This window comes from Danio rerio, chromosome 18 (genome assembly GCF_052040795.2).
Source record: "Danio rerio strain M-AB ecotype USA chromosome 18, GRCz13ab, whole genome shotgun sequence".
Taxonomy (NCBI): Eukaryota; Metazoa; Chordata; class Actinopteri; order Cypriniformes; family Danionidae; genus Danio; species Danio rerio.
Genome location: NC_141038.1, coordinates 31769420 through 31791713, shown reverse-complemented (window position 1 = coordinate 31791713; position 22294 = coordinate 31769420). Strand labels below are relative to the sequence as shown.

Here is a 22294-nt window from a genome sequence, read left to right as displayed (position 1 = left end):
AGTGTATGTGAAAATAGGTGAAAGAAATTACAATTTTAAAGAATGTATTGTGAAAAATATTTATTATTTTAGAGAGAATGTTTTTAAAGAACCAACAGCAAACAAATACTGGATAGAGAAATACAAAAATGTAAAAGCAAATGAAATATGGGGAAACATGAAAGGAAGGTATGTAGAAACAAAAGTCGAATGTCTAGAATTTTAATAAGGCACAAAGCAATCTTTTCTGATGTCATTTTAAACAAGATAGGGATGGAACAAAGTGGAATGTGTAAAGTATGTCAAAAAGAAGAAGAGAGTTTTTAACACATGTTTTTATATTGTCAAGAATTGGAAGATTTTTTAAAAGATTTTTAAAAAGAATTTAAAAGAAGTTTTAATTAAAGGACTACTTGGAGACTGGGATGAAAATGAAACAGAATGGAGCAGAGTAATGATGTTGGGATAGAATAAGAACAATGAAAATAAGAAAATAGTAAACCTATGTATAATGCTGATGAAAAATGGGAAAGGAGAATTGTGGCAAAAAAAGAGAAAATGGTGATGGATGTATGGGGAATTTTTAAGAGGAAAACGGAGAGATATGTGGAAAAATTGTATGTATATCATAAAAATGAGAACATTTTGAGTGAGCTGCACAAAATTCTGACGGACAAAGCATGTCAAGTTTTTAAAGAAATGAACTGGAAAATACCACAGTTTTAATGTTTTTGAATATGAAATGATCTTTTAATGTCTGTTTTATTATGATTTACTGTATAAGATTGCAATTAAAATAGTTTCAATTTAAAAAAAAAAGGCAAAAAAAAAAAAAAAAAAGCACGCCCGATCTCGTCCGATCTCAGAAGCCAAGCAGGGTCGGGCCTGGTTAGTACTTGGATGGGAGACCGCCTGGGTATACCAGGTGCTGTAAGCTTTTGGTTCTCCTTCATTTGTCAGCTAATACACTTCTTCAGCTCCCAGCTTTGCTGCTATCTATAAACTTTCAATTCCATTGCTTCCTATTCGCTTTTCTCTGGGACTTCTGTCCTTTTCAGAGCAGCAAGGGAAAGCCCAGCTGTGTCATTTTTTTCTTTCCTCCTCCAGGGGGCGATGGAGAGGCTTCTCCCTCTCTCTCTCTCCCCCTCCCTCTCAATAGCAACACGCACTGAAACTGTCAAGTGCTACAAGCTCCCCAAGCTATAGCCCACGCGGGTTTACAAAGTTTTGGGGGACCCGAAGCCCTTACATACCATTTATTTACAAAAAGTACCCCCACATATTGCAAGCCATCAGTACAGTAATTTAACCTCACTCACTGGCATGCTTAATGACATTTATTGAGCCTTTTCAAGTCCTACATTTTATTTGTTATCATTTTTAAATCAATAGCATACAGGGCGTCAGACGGAGGGCCTGTTAATATCATTATATGAATAACTAATTCTTTTGATGACATCATTTACACTGAAAAGAAAAATGTCCGTAAAAATGCGGTTTTCCGTATTTTGTGATTTATGTTTTTATTAATTCCCTCCACCACCATCCCCTACCCCCCCACCCCCCCACACACAACTTTTAACCTCGAAAGGTACGAAACAGTGACTTTTATCGACATGTTTATTAGTTAAAAGTGATATATTGTCTGGGTTGTCATTGTATACACTACAAAAACAAGCACATGTTATTTTCCATACTTTTCTTTTCTCTGTATACGTTCTAATATTCCAAACTGCTACACCGTCTATAAAGGTTACTGTAATATAGCATAATAATGTTGTCCAGTAGGGGGCAATGTGTCACTTGATGGTGTGTGCAGTAAATAAAGGGGCCAAGAAGAAGACCAGCAGGTGTGTTACCATTTTGATGTGTATTGTCTTGGTGGTGTCCCAATAAATGACCAGCATGAACGTTTGGCTCTAAGTTACCTTTATTAACTCAAGATACAACATATGGCGACGAGGATAAACAGGGATGAAGACAAAGACAAGTTTGTGATTCAAAGAGGCAAGTGAGAAACTGGACGCTGAAGCACTCGGCTCATTGAAACGAGCTGCTAGCACCTGGAAAGAGTGATTGCAGAGACAATGGCTGAAATGGTTGGCGCTGTGACACCATTTGACAATAAGTCACAATTATGGGAAGAATATTGTGAGATATTGAATCATCTTTTTGTGGCAAATGATATTGAAAACACAGAGAAGAAACGAGCAATATTGTTGAGTTGTGTTGGGACACCGACGTACACATTGATGAGAAATTTGCTAAGTCCAGAAAAGCCAGGTCCAAAGAGTTTTGATGAATTGGTGAGTTTATTGAAAAACCACTTTAATCCAAAGCCAAGTGAAATAGTTCAGAGGTGGAAGTTTAACTCTCGTAACAGACGCCCTGAAGAAAGCATAGTAGAGTATGTGGCTGAATTAAGAAAACTTGCACAAGATTGTAATTTTGGAGACACACTCACAGTTATGCTGAGAGACAGATTAGTGTGTGGTGTTAATGATGACAGCATACAACGAAGACTACTGGCTGAAGATGGATTAACTTTTGAAACTGCACTAAGAAAAGCTCAAGCTATTGAAGCAGCAAATAATGATATGGCAGATTTGCACAGATATAAAGGGAGTGCTACTGTTTTTAAAGTGGACACTGATGAAAGAAATTATACAAAGGTTGCTGGAATGTGTTATCGATGTGGGGGAGTTAACCATTCTCCAAAAGACTGTAAGTTTGCAAAAGAAAAATGCTACAAGTGTAAAAAAATGGGGCATGTGAAAAAAATGTGTAGAATGAAATCACAGGTTTTTGCTTGTAACAAAGGCAAGAAAACTGCAATGGGAGAATGGAAAGAAATCAAAGAGGGCTAATTATTTGCAAGAGGAAGAGGTATGCGAAGAAGTTTTCACAATGTATAGTATACAAACAGTTCAGCCTTCAGTGCCTCCTTTTGCCCAAGTGTTACTGGTTAATGAGTGCCCTGTGAAGTTTGAAATTGACACAGGATGTAGTGTCACCGTGTTGTCACAAGGGGAATATGACAAACTGAAAGTCCTTGAAAAGAAGCCTGAACTAAAACCCAATTCTCTCAAGTTAAAAACATATACAGGTCAATCGGTAAAGGTTCTAGGAGTCAGTGACGTGCAGGTCAAGTATAAAGGACTGGTGAAAAATCTCTCATTGGTGGTGGTGGCTGGATCTGGTCCTAACTTGTTGGGAAGAGCTTGGCTGGCTGAATTGGACATAGGCTGGGAAAAGGTAAATCACTTGCAAGCAAGCTCAAGAATTTTGCGAGACATTTTAAAAAAACATGAATTGGTTTTTAAAGAAGAACTGGGAACATTAAAAGGAGCCACAGCGAAGATCCATGTAGCTAATGATGCAAAGCCTCATTTTTTTAAATCACGCTCATTACCATTTGCCATGAGAGAGAAAGTGAAAGTTGAACTAGATCGACTGATCAAAGAACACATAATTGAACCTGTGAATTTTTCAGAGTGGGCAGCTCCTGTTGTGCCAGTGTTGAAGTCAGATGGATCGGTAAAACTGTGTGGAGATTATAGAGTGACGGTGAATAAAGATTCATCGTTGGAGCACTATCCCATTCCGAGAATGGAGGACATGTTTGCGGTGTTAGGAGGTGGTGAGAAATACACAAAACTAGACATGAGTCATGCCTATCAACAGATTTTGTTGGACGAAACATCTAAGAAGTATGTCACTATCAATACACATAAAGGCCTCTTCACGTACACCCGTTTACCATTTGGGGTGAGTTCAAGTCCTGCAATTTTCCAAAGAACAATGGAAGGAATATTAAAAGATGTGCCAAAGGTCACTGTGTATTTGGATGATATTTTGTTGACAGGAAGAAATGACCAAGATCATCTAAAGACACTGGATAAAGTATTGCAGAGATTGGAGGAGTGTGGATTGCAGCTAAAAAGAGAAAAATGCAAGTTTATGGAACCAGAAGTGGTTTTCTTGGGCCACAAAGTCAATGCCATGGGTATTCATCCGGTGCCAGAGAAAGTTAAGGCAGTAAAGGAAGCACCAACCCCAACTTCGGTGACAGAACTAAAAGCCTGTTTGGGTTTGTTAAATTTCTATAACAGATTTCTGCCAAATATTTCAACTTTGCTGGCTCCATTGCACAAGCTTTTAAGGAAGGGTGTTGCTTGGTTCTGGGGAAAGGATCAAGAAAAAGCCTTCAAAAAATCCAAACAATTGTTACAATCTAATTGTGTTTTGATTCACTATGATGACCAGAAAGAGCTACTCCTGTCATGTGATGCCTCAGCATATGGAGTGGGGGCCGTATTGGCACATAGTATGAAGGATGGAACAGAAAGACCAATTGGATTTTTGTCTAGAACACAAACAGTTGCTGAGAAGAACTACTTGCAGGTAGAGAAAGAAGGATTAGCAGTGGTGTTTGGAGTTAAGAAATTCCACAAATACTTGTATGGTCGTAAGTTTGTTATCTGTACTGACCCCAAACCTCTCCTCAGTTTGTTGGGTGAATTGAAAGCTGTCCCTCAAAGCATTATGAGGTGGGCTGTAATGCTGGGAGCCTATGAGTATTCCATTTCTTACAGAGCCAGTAAAGATCATGGAAATGCTGACGCTCTTGGTCGTCTTCCTGTTCCACAATTGGGTGGGGATGAACCAGAGGAAGAATATGTTTTGATGCTGCAAAGTGGTTCTTTGACGACTGCAGAGCAGATTAAGCAGTGGACTTCAAAAGACCCCGTGTTAGCCAGAGTACGTGAGTATGTACTTAAAGGATGGCCAAACCACTGTGATGCTATGGAATTTGTCGCTTACAAGCAGAGACAACATGAACTCAGTATTCAGGATGGATGCATTTTGTGGGGAAACCGTGTAGTTGTTCCAGAGCAGGGATGATTGGAGTTGTTGGAACAATTACATCAATCTCACCCAGGTATGTCCAGGGTGAAAGTGGTGGCTGAATCTTGATGCGGCTATTGAAACTCGAGTAAGAGATTGTAAGGTTTGTCAAGAACATCGGAAAAATCCTGTGAAAGCCCCACTTCATCCCTGGGAGTGGCCTAGACAACCCTGGAGGAGAATTCACATGGATTATGCCGGCCCTTTCCAAGGTAAATGGTTTTTAATTCTAATTGATGCTCATTCCAAGTGGATTGATGCATATGTAGTACATTCAGCAACCACAGCAGCTACTTTGGACTGTTTTGTAAGAGTTTTAGTGTACATGGAATTCCTGAAATATTTGTGTCTGTCTGACAATGCTCAGTGTTTTGTAAGTGAAGCCAGTAAAGCATTTATGTCTAAGAATGGAATAACCCATATGACTTCTGCACCGTATCACCCCTCATCCAATGGGTTGGCAGAGCGAGCTGTGCAAACTTTTAAAGACTTTTTGAAGAGGAGTTCAGGGGACACCCTGGAGACGAAGGTACAGAGAGTTTTGTTTAATTATCGCATTACACCTCAATCTACAAATGGATTGTCTCCTGCTGAATTGTTGATGGGTCGGAAATTGCGTTGCACGCTAGACAAGATGCACCCAGACTTCACTGGTAAAATGGAAGTGAAGCAGCAAGTACAGAAGGAGTATTATGATCAACGTGAAATCTCATTCTTTTCAGATTGGAGACTCCGTGTATACTCAGAATTTTGGGTGTGGACCAAAATGGGTGTATGGAACAATCCAGGACATTACAGGACCAGTCTCTTAGGCCGTACTCACACTAGGTACAGTTGCCTCGAACCGGGCCAAAGCACACTTGTCCCCCCTCCTGTCTCCCCCGACGGCCCGCGCTCACACCACAAACGGGCTTCGGCACGCTTACGTCATCGCTGCTGCTCTGTTCTGTGAGAAGCACTCTCTCACTCAGCAGCACAGTGGAGATTTCTCTAGTTATATTGTTTCAGTCGTTTGATATGCCGTCAAATATTTCGCCAAACAGTCCTTAGGGATGCGGGGACACGCAGTCAGATATTTCGCTGAAGAGATCCGCCACTTTTGGCGCTCATAAACAATCATTAAGCTCTCATGCTACAGGAATGAGGAGGTCTGCTGAAGCTGCGCAGCTGTCGTGCAGTGAGGGGTTTGCGTCTTTAATAAACTACGGCAGTTTGCGTTCACTGAACAGTAAGAATTATTAATAAATCCATATGAAACAGTGCCTCACAAGTCACGTCTCGCTTTCAGTTTCGGGCTTTGGCGCGTTTTGCACTCACACACAAGCGTACCGCGCCAAAGCCCAAGTGAACCGGACTCAGGCACACCTCTTCCAACCGGGCCAGGGCCGGCCAAGTGAACCGTGCTTGAGCACGATTCAGCGCACGCGCACTTCTCAAATGATCCGGGAAACGGGCCTGGGCAAGGTACGGATGGCATAGTGTGAGTAGGCCCTTATACAGTGGCTTTGGGTAATGCTCAAATAGTGAGGCGTCATGTGGATCAATTATTCCATGGCCGATCAAAGGAAATGCCTATGGAACAACCAAGCATGGATGTTCAGTTAAGTGAGGATGAGGCGGTATCTCAGGATGTGGTTGTTCATGTGACCGAATCACCTAGCATTCCCATCAGATCAAATGAGTGTGTTACAACGAATACAGATGAGTTGGAAAACTGGCAAACTGCTGGTTCCAGTCAGCCTTTGGAAGAGTTAGGTAATACTCCTTTGACTCCAGAATTGATGCCAAGAAGTAACTCTGAAACTGTGTCTACCGAAGTGCTACGATGCTCAAGGAGGGAGCGTAAACTACCAAAACACTTAAAGGACTTTGTGATGTGAAAAAATAATAATAATAATATGTTGTACTTGATTAATATTGGTGTTGTGAAATGTGGGGGGACTGTCTTTGGATTTATGTGGGAAGGAGTGTAATATAGCATAATAATGTTGTCCAGTAGGGGGCGATGTGTCACTTGATGGTGTGTGCAGTATATAAAGGGGCTAAGAAGAAGCCCAGCAGGTGTGTTACCAGTTTGATGTGTATTGTCTTGGTGGTGTCCCAATAAATGACCAGCATGAACGTTTGGGTCTAAGTTACCTTTATTAACTCAAGATACAACAGTTACCTTAAACTGCAGAGTTGAATTTTAAAAATCAAAAGTCGACAGAGCAGAGATCAGGGTCCCGTAATGCAATTCACAACCATAAATTAACGGGAAACACTTATGAATCACAATATACTGTGAATTGACAGTTTGTTTGTTGTTTTTTTTTCATACTTTGCACAGTTGCTTCATTAAAAAGCCAAAAAACTCTGTTACAAAGTCCATCAAAAAAATGTTGTGATGCCTTTTACCCAGTATCAAAATAGAACTTTGCTAATTTCACACGCAAGAATCACCGGCGGCCCGAGACTATTTTGCAAATTCGTTAAATGGTGATGGACTTTCATTGCTTATGATTAAACTCTGGCCCCTGACCGTTTTTACGAGCGGTCAGGTGTGCAAAATTAGCACTCTGTAACATGACAAACATGACATTTGTTGTAGAGAAAAACAGCACTCACATTCATGTTTAGTCACATCTCCGGATTGATTGTGTTCACGGAGTTTCTCTGTCCAGCGTTCATTGGAGCTTTTAGTCCAGATATTTGGATAAAAGTTGGTATGTTGTGCAAGCCACAAACATACAAATAATAAATAAATAAATATATAAATGAATGAATTAATGAATAAATAATTAAATAAATAATTAATGCAGTTGCGAGGGCAAATCGGGGGGGGCAACTCTGAACTAATAAGGTGTCTCTAATGAAGGGGCCGGTAAGCATCTGTACAGAAGTCGTGTGCTGCACAAGTCTGCTTTAAAGTTTTCCAGGCATCGGCCGCTTTTACTTCCGGTAAAATGTTGTCATTGTAAGTTTAAATACTGGCTGACAGATACACACTTGAGAAGACAAGGAGGGTTGTTCCTCCCGGTGTTGTGTCTGTGTGAGCTATTCTGCTCTCGCCGCTGCCTTTTAAATAGCCAGATTTTGACTGCAACATTCGCTTACGGCCATACCACCCTGAGCATGCTAGAGGGAGCTAGAGTGCAACAAGGAAGTGACTGGCAGCAGTCAGGAGAGGAAGGCTCTCCTACATTTTTTCTGTTTATTTTTTTGTGTTTTACACTTTTTGTGGACTAATATAGTTTTTTTTTTTTTTTTTTTTTTTTTTTTTTTTTTAACCACCTGACAGCAGCATTTTGCTGGCTGGAGGGTGGTTTTTTTGCGTGTGTTTTTTTTTTTTGCTATGGAGCAAACAAAGGACGGTTTGATGGCAAACGACCCTGGACTGGATGCAGAGACACGAAAGGAATCTGAAACAAGACTGGATGACGCGAATAGAATGGTTAAAGACAACGGACTGGAAAATAGACAACGAGCTGGACAACGGAAAAGCCAAGATGCACGGGGAAACAGCACTGTTTTTTTGGGACAAACACAAGGAGAAAAAAAACACTGGACTGGCAGGAGAAAGACAAAAAGGAAACGGCACCACATCACAAGAGGAAAGACGAATTGAAAACAACAACGGACAAGTGAGAGAAACAAACACGCCAAATAAAGAGCAATGGGGAAAACAACAACAAGAGAGACAACAGGAGAGGAGGAGTGAGAAAAAGTACAAGAAAGAAGCAACATTGATCCTGAATGTGGATAAAATAAAAGAGGTGAGAGTTTTGGACATTATTAATGCAATAACAGAAAAATGTGGACATGGCAAAATACTGGCAATAAGACCAAGACAAGAAAAACAATATGAAATAACTTTCGAGACAGAGGAAACATGTGATAAACTACTGGATGGACTAAAAATTAAAGGAGAAAACTGTGAAGTTAAAAGTTTACAAAATAGAGATTATGTGGTTTCCTTCATGCATTTGCCCGCTTACCTGGAAGATCAAATTATTTTAGACAAATTAGAGGGCTGGGGAGTTTTCCCAATATCAGATTTTAAAAGAAGGCTTTATCCGGGTACAGAGATTGAGGATGGCACACACTTTATTAAAGCAAGGTTTCCAAAGGAAGTTATCTCTCTCCCATACAGTACGAAGCTGGAAACAGCAGAAGGGATGCAGTATTTTAGGGTATTGCACAGCAACCAGGTGAAGACCTGTAGGCTGTGCATGAGCCCAGACCATATGGTCAAAGACTGCCCCGATTTTAAATGTTACAAGTGTGAGGAGAGAGGACATTTTGCCAAGAACTGCGACACCGTAAAGTGCCCGGATTGCCTAAAATATATTAATAAGTGTGAATGCTGGATGGAGGAAGAGAAGGAGGAGGAGGTTGAGAACCAGGTGAGCGGGCAAATGCATGAAGGAAACAGGGAAAATGAAAGTAATGAAGTAGAAAAAACAACAGCTGAAGTACAACAAACTACAACAGACGAAATAACAGATGAGGAAGTAACAAAAGGGAAAAAGAGAAAAGAAACGGACATTCAACAAACAGAGCAGGAAGAGGACTTAGTATGGACACCCATGGACATCACACCCAGTTTTAAAAGCATTTTGGATGCAACAGAAAATGAAGTTTTAAAAGAACAAACTAAAGAAACAGAAAGAGAAACTGAGAAACATGAAGTGGAAACTGAGAAAGACAATTTTGAAAAAAGGCAAACGAGACGATCAGCAAAAGCGTTATCAAAAATGGAAACTACCAGGAAAAAAGTTTTTAAAAAAGGACAATTGAAAAGCCACAATCGTTATGAGTTTTTGAGGAGCCTAGGAGAAGAGGACTAAGATGCTGAGGTTTATTTCCTTTTTCTTTCTTTTAATGGTTTTAAATTGCGTGTCTTTTAATGCAAGAGGTTTAATTGATTTAAGAAAATTCCAAAATGTAAAAGAAAAATGTAAAAGAGAAGAAATAATTATTTTACAAGAAACAAATTGGAAAAATGAGTTGATGGACGTATATAAAAAAAGAATGGGATGGGGACTTTTATTATAGTAATGGAGATACGAAAGCTGGGAGAGGAGTAGCAATTTTAATAAAGAAGAATGCACTGCAAATGAGTAAAGTAATATATAAAGACAAACAAGGAAAATGTATGATCTTAGAAATAAAATATGAAGGAAAAGATATTATTTTAGTAAACGTGCATGCACCCAATGAAGAGAGTGAAAAGAAAAGTTTTTTTTTAACATATTAAAAAGGTTTTTAAAAAACTATAAACAAATAATAGTATGCGGGGATTTTAACACTGTTTTTAGCAGACAGGACATAACAGAAGGTATGGTTTTTAAATCAGACACGGGAAGAAAAGAACTAAAATCACTAATAGAGGAAAAAGGAATGATAGACATTTGGAGAGAAAGAAATGGGAAGAAAAAAAGAGTTTTCTAGAAGACAAATAGTAGGGAATTTTGTAAACCAATGGAGAATAGACTATGTGTTATGCACAAGAAATATAGAAATTTATATAGAAAAAATAAGCTACGATGAAACTGTTTTAAGTGACCATAAATTTGTATTTTTTAATTTTAATACAGATGAAATACAAAGAGGCCCAGGGGTATGGACATTAAATAGTGATATTTTAAAAAACGAAGACTATGTTAAAAAAGTAAAAGAAATAATAGAAAAGGAAAAAGGAAACCAGATTTATAATGAAGACAAAAGACTATGGTGGGAAAATGTCAAATTTCTGATTAAAAAATCAACATTAACATTCTGTAGGATAATACAAAAGAATAAAAGACATTAAGAAAAAACAATAAAAGAAAACTTAGAAAAAGAACTAGAAAAAATGAAAAAGACATTCAAAAAATAAAAGAAATGGAGGGAAAACTGAAAGAAATAGAAGAGAAGAAATATGAAGGAGCTAGACTAAGAAGCAAAGCAAAATATGTAGTAGAGGGAGAAAAATGCACAAAGTTCTTCTTTGATTTAGAAAGACAAAAAGGAAAAGCAGAAACAATAAAGATAATACAAGGGGCAAAAGAAGAAAGCATAGAAGGAAATGAAGAAATTTTAAAAGAAATCAAAAAATACTATGAGGAGTTATTTAAAACACAGGGAGTTGATGAAGTACAAATGGCAAAATTATTAAAACAGATAAAAACAAAAATAGATGAAGAGGAAAAAAAAAGAAAGCGACCAAGAAATAAGGGAAGAAGAAATAAGAAAAGCAATAGAAAACTTGAACAAAAAGAAAAGTCCAGGAATAGATGGTTTAAATAGTGAATTTTATGTATGTTTCAAAGAAATTTTAATTCCAATTTTAACTGACGTTTTTAAAGAAATACTGCAAAAAGAAGAACTAAATGAAAGAATGGGAATGGGATTAATGAAATTAATACACAAAAAAAGGAGAAAAGACATTGTTAAAAAATTACAGACCAATCACAATGTTAAACACAGATTTGAAGATTTTAACAAAAATTTTAGCAAATAGATTAAAAGAAGTGATGCCAAAAATAATTAAAACAACACAGGCCTATGCGATAAAAGGAAGAGATATAGCAGACATAACAATGAGCATAAAAGACATCATAAAATATATGAAGGAGAAAAAAGAGCAAGGATATATAATAAGTCTGGATTTTGAAAAAGCTTTTGATAGAGTTGAACACCAGTTTTTATTCAAAGTACTCAAAAAGTTTGGTTTTGGAGAAGTTTTTAGAAAATGGATAAATATTTTGTATAAGGGTATTTTAACAAAAATTAAATGTAATGGCTTTTTAACAGAATGTTTTAAAATAACAAGATCGATAAGGCAAGGATGTCCTCTGTCAGCACTTTTATATTCACTTGTGGCAGAACCCCTGGGCTTAGCTATCAACGAAGAAAAAAAATAAAAGGAATTGAGATTGAAGAAAATAAAGTAAATAAAAAAATGTTTCAATATGCAGATGACACTACATTAATAGTAAAAGGAAAAGAGAGTGTGAAAGAAGCCATGAAAATAGTACAACAATTTTGTAAAGGATCGGGGAGTAAAGTAAATGAAGACAAAACGGTTTATATGAAGTTTGGAAAGGAAACAGATTTAGCAGAATGCACCAATTTCAAAGAAGTAAAAGAAATCAAGATTTTAGGGGTTTTATTGGGGAAAGATGCCAGAACAGCGAGAGATAAGATGTGGGAAGGTTTTTTAACAGATATCGAAAGGAGGTTAAATTACTGGAAACTAAGAACACTAACATTAAAAGGAAAAGTTTTGATTTTAAATGTTTTAATGGAGTCTAAATTGTGGCATGTTTTATATGTTTTAGAAATGCCAATGTGGATAGAAAAGAGGTTGAAAAAATGTTTTACTGATTTTTTATGGGGAGGTAAGCCACCAAGGATTGCGTTTAATACAGTCGTAGGGGAAATAGACAAAGGTGGTCTGGGTTTAATAGACGTAGAACAAAGAAAAAATAGTTTAAGAGTGAAAAGAATAAAGAAGTATCTAGAAAAAGAAAACAAAGCAGAGTGGAAAAAGACAATGAAATATTTTTTAAACAAATGTGATAATTTTAACATGGGAGATGGGATTTTATGGATGAAAACAAAAGCTTGGATGACAGAAAACTTACCTGAATTTTATAGAGAAATTTTAAGTGCGTGGGGGAATTTTTTAAAACAAGTGGAATATAGTCCACATGGAAGGGAAAACATTTTAAACCAACCTCTTTTCTTGAACAACATTTTAAGTCAAGGGAAGGTTTTATACTATAAGAAATGGATAGAAGTTGGGATTTTAAAAGTGCGGGACATTTTATATGAATTTAAAGAAGGCTTTTTAACTGAACAATATGTTATAGACACAATGGAAGAGGCAAAAGAGGAATACAACAGAAGGGAAATTGAGAAAAATCTTGACATAATTAAACAGGCGATTCCAAAAGAATGGATAAAAAGCATAGAAAATTTTGAAAAAGAAAAAGAAACAAAAGAAGTGTATGTGAAAACAGGTGAAAAAATAGGTAATTTTAATGAATGTACTTTGAAAAATATTTATTGTTTTTTTTAGAGAGAATGTTTTTAAAGAACCAACAGCAAACAAATACTGGATAGAGAAATACAAAAATGTAAAAGCAAAAGAAATATGGGGAAACATGAAAGGAAGGTATGTAGAAACAAAAGTCGAATGTCTAGAATTTTAATAAGGCACAAAGCAATCTTTTCTGATGTCATTTTAAACAAGATAGGGATGGAACAAAGTGGAATGTGTAAAGTATGTCAAAAAGAAGAAGAGAGTTTTTAACACATGTTTTTATATTGTCAAGAATTGGAAGGTTTTTTAAAAGATTGTAAAGTTTTAATTAAAGGACTACTTGGAGACTGGGATGAAAATGAAACAGAATGGAACAGAGTAGTGATGTTGGGATGGAATAAGAACAATGAAAAGAATGAAAATAGTAAACCTATGTATAATGCTGATGAAAAATGCAATGTGGGAAAGGAGAATTGTGGCAAAAAAAGAGAAAATGGTGATGGATGTATGGGGAATTTTTAAGAGGAAAATAGAGAGATATGTGGAAAAACTGTATGTATATCATAAAAATGAGAACATTTTGAGTGTGCTGCACAAAATTTTGACGGAGAAAGAATGTCAAGTTTTTAAAGAAATGAACTGGAAACTACCACGTGTTTAATGTTTTTGAATATGAAATGATCTTTTAATGTCTGTTTTATTATGATTTACTGTAAAAGATTGTAATTGAAATTGGTTCAATAAAAAGAAAAAAAAAAAAAAAGGACGCCCGATCTTATCCGATCTCGGAAGCTAAGCAGGGTCGGGCCTGGTTAGTAGAGATGCGCAGATGGGCTATTATTTCATCCGCAACCGCATGACAAAATTCATCATCCATCCGCAGTAACATTTTTGACCAATTTTTAAAACCGCACCCGCCCGCCATCTGCTGATTGGGCTCTTTATTTGAATGGCTTATTCCTTTTTATTATTAAATTAATGTTTCTTTATTGATCATTATAGAATAGAGAATGACTTTAATGTAGACATGCAGTTAATCCAAACGTGCAAGTCATAAATTGACGACGCTTTGAAGTGACGCTAAAGATACGAGGACGTGTCTTTTCACTTGATTCGATTCCTCGGTCCTTGAGTCTTTTCTTTGCGTCCTTCCCTCATATCCCGGTGGGGTGAAAACACGAGGAAAGAAAGCAAGGAAAGGAAGCGAGGATGCACGAATAAGAAATGAGAAGCACCCGAGGTCTCAGAATATCAGCAGTGAACTCCGTCTGCAATCGGCGCACAGGGACAAAAGTAAATAAATAGCCTAAATTAAACGCACTGTACTATACAACTTTTTTTATTGTAGCCTAATAGAAAACGCATTGACACATCATTTCAACATGCTGCTATTTAGTCTACTACTAAATGCCTTTTTTACTTTACTTTTTAGGAAATAGATAGAATAATAAGTCATTTACATTATAGCCTAATAATGTTTACATTTGTAGTTGTCCATAGCAACCCCAAAAACGTAGCCTACCTGATTGCCTTGCACATCTAATTAATGGGCACAGTTTTTCGACTATTTTTTTATTTATTTATTTATTATTTTTTGCTGTAGATGTTATTGAGCTTGTAGAAATCGGAAACAACACCAGTTCTGCTACAAGATGAACCTTTATTTATATCTCTATCAGACAATACCTATTTTATATGCCAAAAGAAACAACAGGCAGTAAAAAAATATTAACATAAATATCTTAATGTAGGCATAGGCTATAGTTGCATGCTTTGGCAAACAGTTGAAAAAAATGTTAATAAAAACGTCATATCGTGCCTAAGCCTTGTAGGCTCAGTCACCCCCACAATTAGAAATTAAATTAGAAAAATAGATATGCCATTCCTCTTTGAGCGAACATAAAGTCTGACCAGGTGCATGTATGTATGACAAGTGCCCCAATAACCCATGGATTTAGGAGTATCCCCATTCCCCTCAAACTTGAAGCATAACGAAATACTACGCCAGTTGCGACAAAGAAATTCTGGCAAAATAACCTTAGCCTCGGAACGTAAAAGCGAGGCCAACATGTCTAGAATAGAATAGGCTAAACCAATATGAACGTAAAATTATCAGCTGACCGAACTCAAAAGTTTATATTGAACATATGTGTAGCCTAAATAACATAGGCTAATTGGTTTAATATGCCTGACCTTAGGTTTTTTTTTCTTGGCACAATGCAGGAATAAAATAGCATCTACAGTGTCAGGATTCAGACGGGAGCGCCTGCATAGCCACTAGAATGCGCCCTGCTGCACTAAAGGAGCGCTCGCTCGCAGCAGTTGTTCCTGAAATGCATAGAATTCTCTTGGAAAGGTGCTGTAGTCGTGGGAATGACTGGCCTTATTTCTCCCAAAAGGAAGTAGATTTTCCTCTGCTAATCCGTCTATACGGAAGTTTGTAGAGGAATACTTCTGTACTTCATCCAGAATTAGTGTATCCGATTCCTCCTCCCATTCTGTGAAGTCAGTCCTAGGCTTTTTCGTTGGTGCGCCAGCTATGCCTATAAAACAACCGCCCGCCACCCGCCCGAATTTAATTAAAATTTTATTTTTTCGTAACGTCATCCGCCCGATCCGCGGTTTATCCGCGGAGTCCGCGGCTATAACCGCCAACCGCGCATCTCTACTGGTTAGTACTTGGATGGGAGACTGCCTGGGAATACCAGGTGCTGTAAGCTTTTGGTTCGCCTTCATTTGTCAGCTAATACACTTCTTCAGCTCCCAGCTTTGCTGCTATCTATAAACTTTCAATTCCATTGCTTCCTATTCGCTTTTCTCTGGGACTTCTGTCCTATTCAGAGCAGCAAGGGAAAGCCCAGCTGTGTCATTTTTTCTTTCCTCCTCCAGGGGGCGATGGAGAGGCTTCTCCCTCTCTCTCTCTCCCCCTCCCTCTCAATAGCAGCACGCACTGAAACTGTTAAGTGCTACAAGCTCCCCAAGCTATAGCCCACGCGGGTTTACAAAGTTTTGGGGGACCCGAAGCCCTTACATACCATTTATTTACAAAAAGTACCCCCACATATTGCAAGCCAACAGTACAGTAGTTTAACCTCACTCACTGGCATGCTCAATGCCATTTTTCACGGTCTACTGATGTGCCTTCACCAAGTGCACATAGATGGATAAAATATTGAGCCTTTTCAAGTCCTACATTTTATTTGTTTTCATTTTTAAATCAATAGCATACAGGGCGTCAGACGGAGGGCCTGTTAATATCATTATATGAATAACTAATTCTTTTGATGACATCATTTACACTGAAAAAAAAAAAATTCCGTAAAAATGCGGTTTTCCGTATTTTGTGATTCATGTTTTTATTAATTCTCCCCCCACCCCGGTTTATTTATGCTTTTGAATTGCATTCTGGGACCTTGAACTTTCTCCCAACAACTTCTAACCTCGAAAAGTACGAAAAGGTGACTTTTATAGACATGGTTATTAGTTGAAAGTGATATATTGTCTGGGTTGTCGTTGTACACGCTACAAAAACAAGCACATGTTATTTTCCATACTTTTTTTTTCTCCCTATACGTTCTAATATTCCAAACTGCAACACCGTCTAGGTTACCTTAAACTGCAGAGTTGAATTTTAAACATCAAAAGTCGACAGAGCAGAGATCAGGGTCCCGTGATGCAATTCACAACCATAAATTAACGGGAAACACTTGTGAATCACAACATATTGTGAATTGACAGTTTGTTTGTTTTTTTCATACTTTGCACAGTTGCTCCGTGAAAAAGCCGAAAAACTCTGTTAAAAGGCCATCAAAAAATGTTGTGATGCCTTTTACCCAGTATCAAAATAGAACTTTGCTCATTTCACACACAAAAATCGCCGGCGGCCCGAGACTATTTTGCAAATTCGTTAAATGGTGATGGACTTTCATTGCTTATGATTAAACTCTGGCCCCTGACCCTTTTTACGAGCGGTCAGGTGTGCAAAATTAGCAATCTGTAACATGACAAACATGACATTTGTTGTAGAGAAAAACAGCACTCACGTTCATGTTTAGTCACATCTCCGGATTGTTTGTGTTCACGGAGTTTCTCTGTCCAGCGTTCATTGGAGCTTTAAGTCCAGATATTTGGATAAAAGTTGGTATGTTGTGCATGCCACAAACATAAAAATAATAAATAAATAAATAAATATTTAAATAAATAAATGAATGAATTAATGAATAAATAATTAAATAAATAATTAATGCAGTTGCGAGGGCAAAACGGGGGGTGGGGGGGTGGGGGGGGAGCAACTCTGAACTAGGGTTGTAACAATATACCGGTATGACGGTTTACCACGATTTGAACGTGCACGATTATCATACCATGAACAATTGCATATCAACGGTTTTAACCCTTAAAGACCGAGACAGCCGCCCGCGGCTAAAAATAAGTATTGCTCTTAAATGTTTAATAACTTTTGATCCGCTGATCCGATTCATACAATTCAAAGATTGGCATAAAGAAGAGAATCTCAGCTTTCCAGTGCTGTATCACATAACATTCGCGGACTTTCAGAGGCTCCGGAATCAGTGCGGTTACGTCATCAACATTTGACAACGCTGATTTGACAAAGAAACGCTCGTCACTGTGTCTCCGGACAAATCAGACATGATACATTGATGCATTGTCCCTCCTCCATGCCCAGATTGGTTCAAACTCGCTATATCACAACCAATAAGCATAGGTTTCGCTTTTGTTTGTGGACCAAGCTTTTTGAACAACACGGAATGAGAGATAGGCATACATTTATGCGCGGCTAAATAAAACGCAAAAAAAAAAAGTTTTGCATGAAATAATTCTCATACTAAGTACTTTTGCATGCACAGCAGCACAGAAACATGACAAAACAGTGACACAGCAAAGACGAACTGCTGCTCTTGCTGTTTTCAAAAGACACAAATGAAGATGCAGCTGTTTGTCTGCATTGCAGACAACCATATCCATATCCATATCGATTGACAACCATATCCATGCTGGCACATAAAACCTAAGGATGTTCCATATTGAATCTAGTTTCGTTATGTAACTATTTATAGTATAGTAAATATTTATATCTATTTTTTTACTGAGGATTTGCACCATGTTTATTTGGACTTTATTTGAACTTTAACACATTATTTATTATTTTCTTATTTTTTTATTTGTTCATTGTAAGTGGTGTTTATAGTAACTAAAATATATTATTTGGAAAAAGTCAAATTTGCTTCACTGTTCTATTATTTTGTAACATTTGTAACATACCGTATACCGCGAAACCGTCAAACCGTGGTATTGTTTTAGACGATTATCATACCGTGAAAAATTCATACCGTTACAACCCTACTCTGAACTAATAAGGTGTCTCTAATGAAGGGGCCGGTAAGCATCTGTACAGAAGTCGTGTGCTGCACAAGTCTGCTTTAAAGTTTTCCAAGCATCGGCCGCTTTTACTTCCGGTAAAATGTTGTCATCGTAAGTTTAAATACTGGCTGACAGATACACACTTGAGAGGACAAGGAGGGTTGTTCCTCCCGGTGTTGTGTCTGTGTGAGCTATTCTGCTCTCGCCGCTGCCTTTTAAATAGCCAGATTTTGACTGCGACCTTCGCTTACGGCCATACCACCCTGAGCACGCCCGATCTCGTCCGATCTCGGAAGCTAAGCAGGGTCGGGCCTGGTTAGTACTTGGATGGGAGACCGCCTGGGAATACCAGGTGCTGTAAGCTTTTGGTTCTCCTTCATTTGTCAGCTAATACACTTCTTCAGCTCCCAGCTTTGCTGCTATCTATAAACTTTCAATTCCATTGCTTCCTATTCGCTTTTCTCTGGGACTTCTGTCCTATTCAGAGCAGCAAGGGAAAGCCCAGCTGTGTCATTTTTTCTTTCCTCCTCCAGGGGGCGATGGAGAGGCTTCTCCCTCTCTCTCTCTCCCCCTCCCTCTCAATAGCAGCACGCACTGGAACTGTCAAGTGCTACAAGCTCCCCAAGCTATAGCCCACGCGGGTTTACAAAGTTTTGGGGGACCCGAAGCCCTTACATACCATTTATTTACAAAAAGTACCCCCACATATTGCAAGCCAACAGTACAGTAGTTTAACCTCACTCACTGGCATGCTCAATGCCATTTTTCACGGTCTACTGATGTGCCTTCACCAAGTGCACATAGATGGATAAAATATTGAGCCTTTTCAAGTCCTACATTTTATTTGTTTTCATTTTTAAATCAATAGCATACAGGGCGTCAGACGGAGGGCCTGTTAATATCATTATATGAATAACTAATTCTTTTGATGACATCATTTACACTGAAAAAAAAAAAATTCCGTAAAAATGCGGTTTTCCGTATTTTGTGATTCATGTTTTTATTAATTCTCCCCCCACCCCGGTTTATTTATGCTTTTGAATTGCATTCTGGGACCTTGAACTTTCTCCCAACAACTTCTAACCTCGAAAAGTACGAAAAAGTGACTTTTATAGACATGGTTATTAGTTGAAAGTGATATATTGTCTGGGTTGTCGTTGTACACGCTACAAAAACAAGCACATGTTATTTTCCATACTTTTTTTTTCTCCCTATACGTTCTAATATTCCAAACTGCAACACCGTCTAGGTTACCTTAAACTGCAGAGTTGAATTTTAAACATCAAAAGTCGACAGAGCAGAGATCAGGGTCCCGTGATGCAATTCACAACCATAAATTAACGGGAAACACTTGTGAATCACAACATATTGTGAATTGACAGTTTGTTTGTTTTTTTCATACTTTGCACAGTTGCTCCGTTAAAAAGCCGAAAAACTCTGTTAAAAGGCCATCAAAAAATGTTGTGATGCCTTTTACCCAGTATCAAAATAGAACTTTGCTCATTTCACACACAAAAATCGCCGGCGGCCCGAGACTATTTTGCAAATTCGTTAAATGGTGATGGACTTTCATTGCTTATGATTAAACTCTGGCCCCTGACCCTTTTTACGAGCGGTCAGGTGTGCAAAATTAGCAATCTGTAACATGACAAACATGACATTTGTTGTAGAGAAAAACAGCACTCACGTTCATGTTTAGTCACATCTCCGGATTGTTTGTGTTCACGGAGTTTCTCTGTCCAGCGTTCATTGGAGCTTTAAGTCCAGATATTTGGATAAAAGTTGGTATGTTGTGCATGCCACAAACATAAAAATAATAAATGAATAAATAAATAAATAAATATTTAAATATTTAAATAAATAAATGATTGAATTAATGAATAAATAAATAAATAAATAAATAATGCAGTTGCGAGGGCAAAACGGGGGGGGGGGCGGCAACTCTGAACTAATAAGGTGTCTCTAATGAAGGGGCCGGTAAGCATCTGTACAGAAGTCGTGTGCTGCACAAGTCTGCTTTAAAGTTTTCCAAGCATCGGCCGCTTTTACTTCCGGTAAAATGTTGTCATCGTAAGTTTAAATACTGGCTGACAGATACACACTTGAGAGGACAAGGAGGGTTGTTCCTCCCGGTGTTGTGTCTGTGTGAGCTATTCTGCTCTCGCCGCTGCCTTTTAAATAGCCAGATTTTGACTGCGACCTTCGCTTACGGCCATACCACCCTGAGCACGCCCGATCTCGTCCGATCTCGGAAGCTAAGCAGGGTCGGGCCTGGTTAGTACTTGGATGGGAGACCGCCTGGGAATACCAGGTGCTGTAAGCTTTTGGTTCTCCTTCATTTGTCAGCTAATACACTTCTTCAGCTCCCAGCTTTGCTGCTATCTATAAACTTTCAATTCCATTGCTTCCTATTCGCTTTTCTCTGGGACTTCTGTCCTATTCAGAGCAGCAAGGGAAAGCCCAGCTGTGTCATTTTTTCTTTCCTCCTCCAGGGGGCGATGGAGAGGCTTCTCCCTCTCTCTCTCTCCCCCTCCCTCTCAATAGCAGCACGCACTGGAACTGTCAAGTGCTACAAGCTCCCCAAGCTATAGCCCACGCGGGTTTACAAAGTTTTGGGGGACCCGAAGCCCTTACATACCATTTATTTACAAAAAGTACCCCCACATATTGCAAGCCAACAGTACAGTAGTTTAACCTCACTCACTGGCATGCTCAATGCCATTTTTCACGGTCTACTGATGTGCCTTCACCAAGTGCACATAGATGGATAAAATATTGAGCCTTTTCAAGTCCTACATTTTATTTGTTTTATAAATAAATAAATATTTAAATAAATAAATGAATGAATTAATGAATAAATAATTAAATAAATAATTAATGCAGTTGCGAGGGCAAAACGGGGGGGGGGGGGGGGGTGGGGGGGGAGCAACTCTGAACTAATAAGGTGTCTCTAATGAAGGGGCCGGTAAGCATCTGTACAGAAGTCGTGTGCTGCACAAGTCTGCTTTAAAGTTTTCCAAGCATCGGCCGCTTTTACTTCCGGTAAAATGTTGTCATCGTAAGTTTAAATACTGGCTGACAGATACACACTTGAGAGGACAAGGAGGGTTGTTCCTCCCGGTGTTGTGTCTGTGTGAGCTATTCTGCTCTCGCCGCTGCCTTTTAAATAGCCAGATTTTGACTGCGACCTTCGCTTACGGCCATACCACCCTGAGCACGCTAGAGGGAGCTAGAGTGCAACAAGGAAGTGACTGGCAGCAGTCAGGAGAGGAAGGCTCTCCACCATTTTTTCTGTTTATTTTTTTGTGTTTTACATTTTTTGTGGACTGATATAGTTTTTTTTGTTTTTGATTTTTGTTTTTTAACCACCTGACAGCAGCATTTTGCTGGCTGGAGGGTGGTTTTTTGCGTGTGTTTTTTTGCAATGGAGCAAACAAAGGACGGATTGATGGCAAACGACCCTGGACTGGATGCAGAGACACGAAAGGAATATGAAACTGGACTGGATGACGAGACAAGAATGGTTAAAGACAACGGACTGGAAAATGGACAACGAGCTGGACAACGGAAAAGCCAAGTAGGTGGAAGAAAGTATTTAAAGGAGGCAACAGTTATCATTAATGTGGAAGATGTACAGGAAGTGAGAGCAGAAGATATTATTAAAGCAGTGATTGAAAAGTGTGGACATGGAAAAATTCTGGCTTTAAGACCAAGACAAGGGAAGGAGTACGAACTAACAATGGAAACAGAAGAATTATGTGAACAATTGACTGACAAACTGATGATAAATGGGGTGAACTGTGAAATTAAAAAGCTTCATAATAGGGATTTTGTTGTTTCCTTCATGCACCTGCCGGTCTATCTGGAAGATAAGGAAATTCTGGAAAAATTAGATACTTGGGGAGTTTGTCCCATATCTAAAATTAAACGAAGGTTTTATCCGGGTACCGACATAGAAGACGGAACAAGGTTCCTTAAAGTGAGGTTCCCTAAAGAGGTGGCATCCTTGCCATA

The 22294-nt window shown here is 38.4% G+C and overlaps 2 non-coding genes across 2 annotated transcripts; both read left to right on the top strand.

Annotated features, from left to right (window-relative positions):
* The first annotated feature begins 18525 nt into the window (after positions 1-18525).
* LOC137488371 (5S ribosomal RNA) lies at positions 18526-18644 on the top strand. The gene has a single exon (XR_015515529.1). It is a non-coding gene; the product is annotated as a 5S ribosomal RNA (ribosomal RNA).
* A 1840-nt stretch (positions 18645-20484) lies between these two features.
* LOC141378858 (5S ribosomal RNA) lies at positions 20485-20603 on the top strand. Its single transcript, XR_015515528.1, has one exon. It is a non-coding gene; the product is annotated as a 5S ribosomal RNA (ribosomal RNA).
* Positions 20604-22294: the final 1691 nt, after the last annotated feature.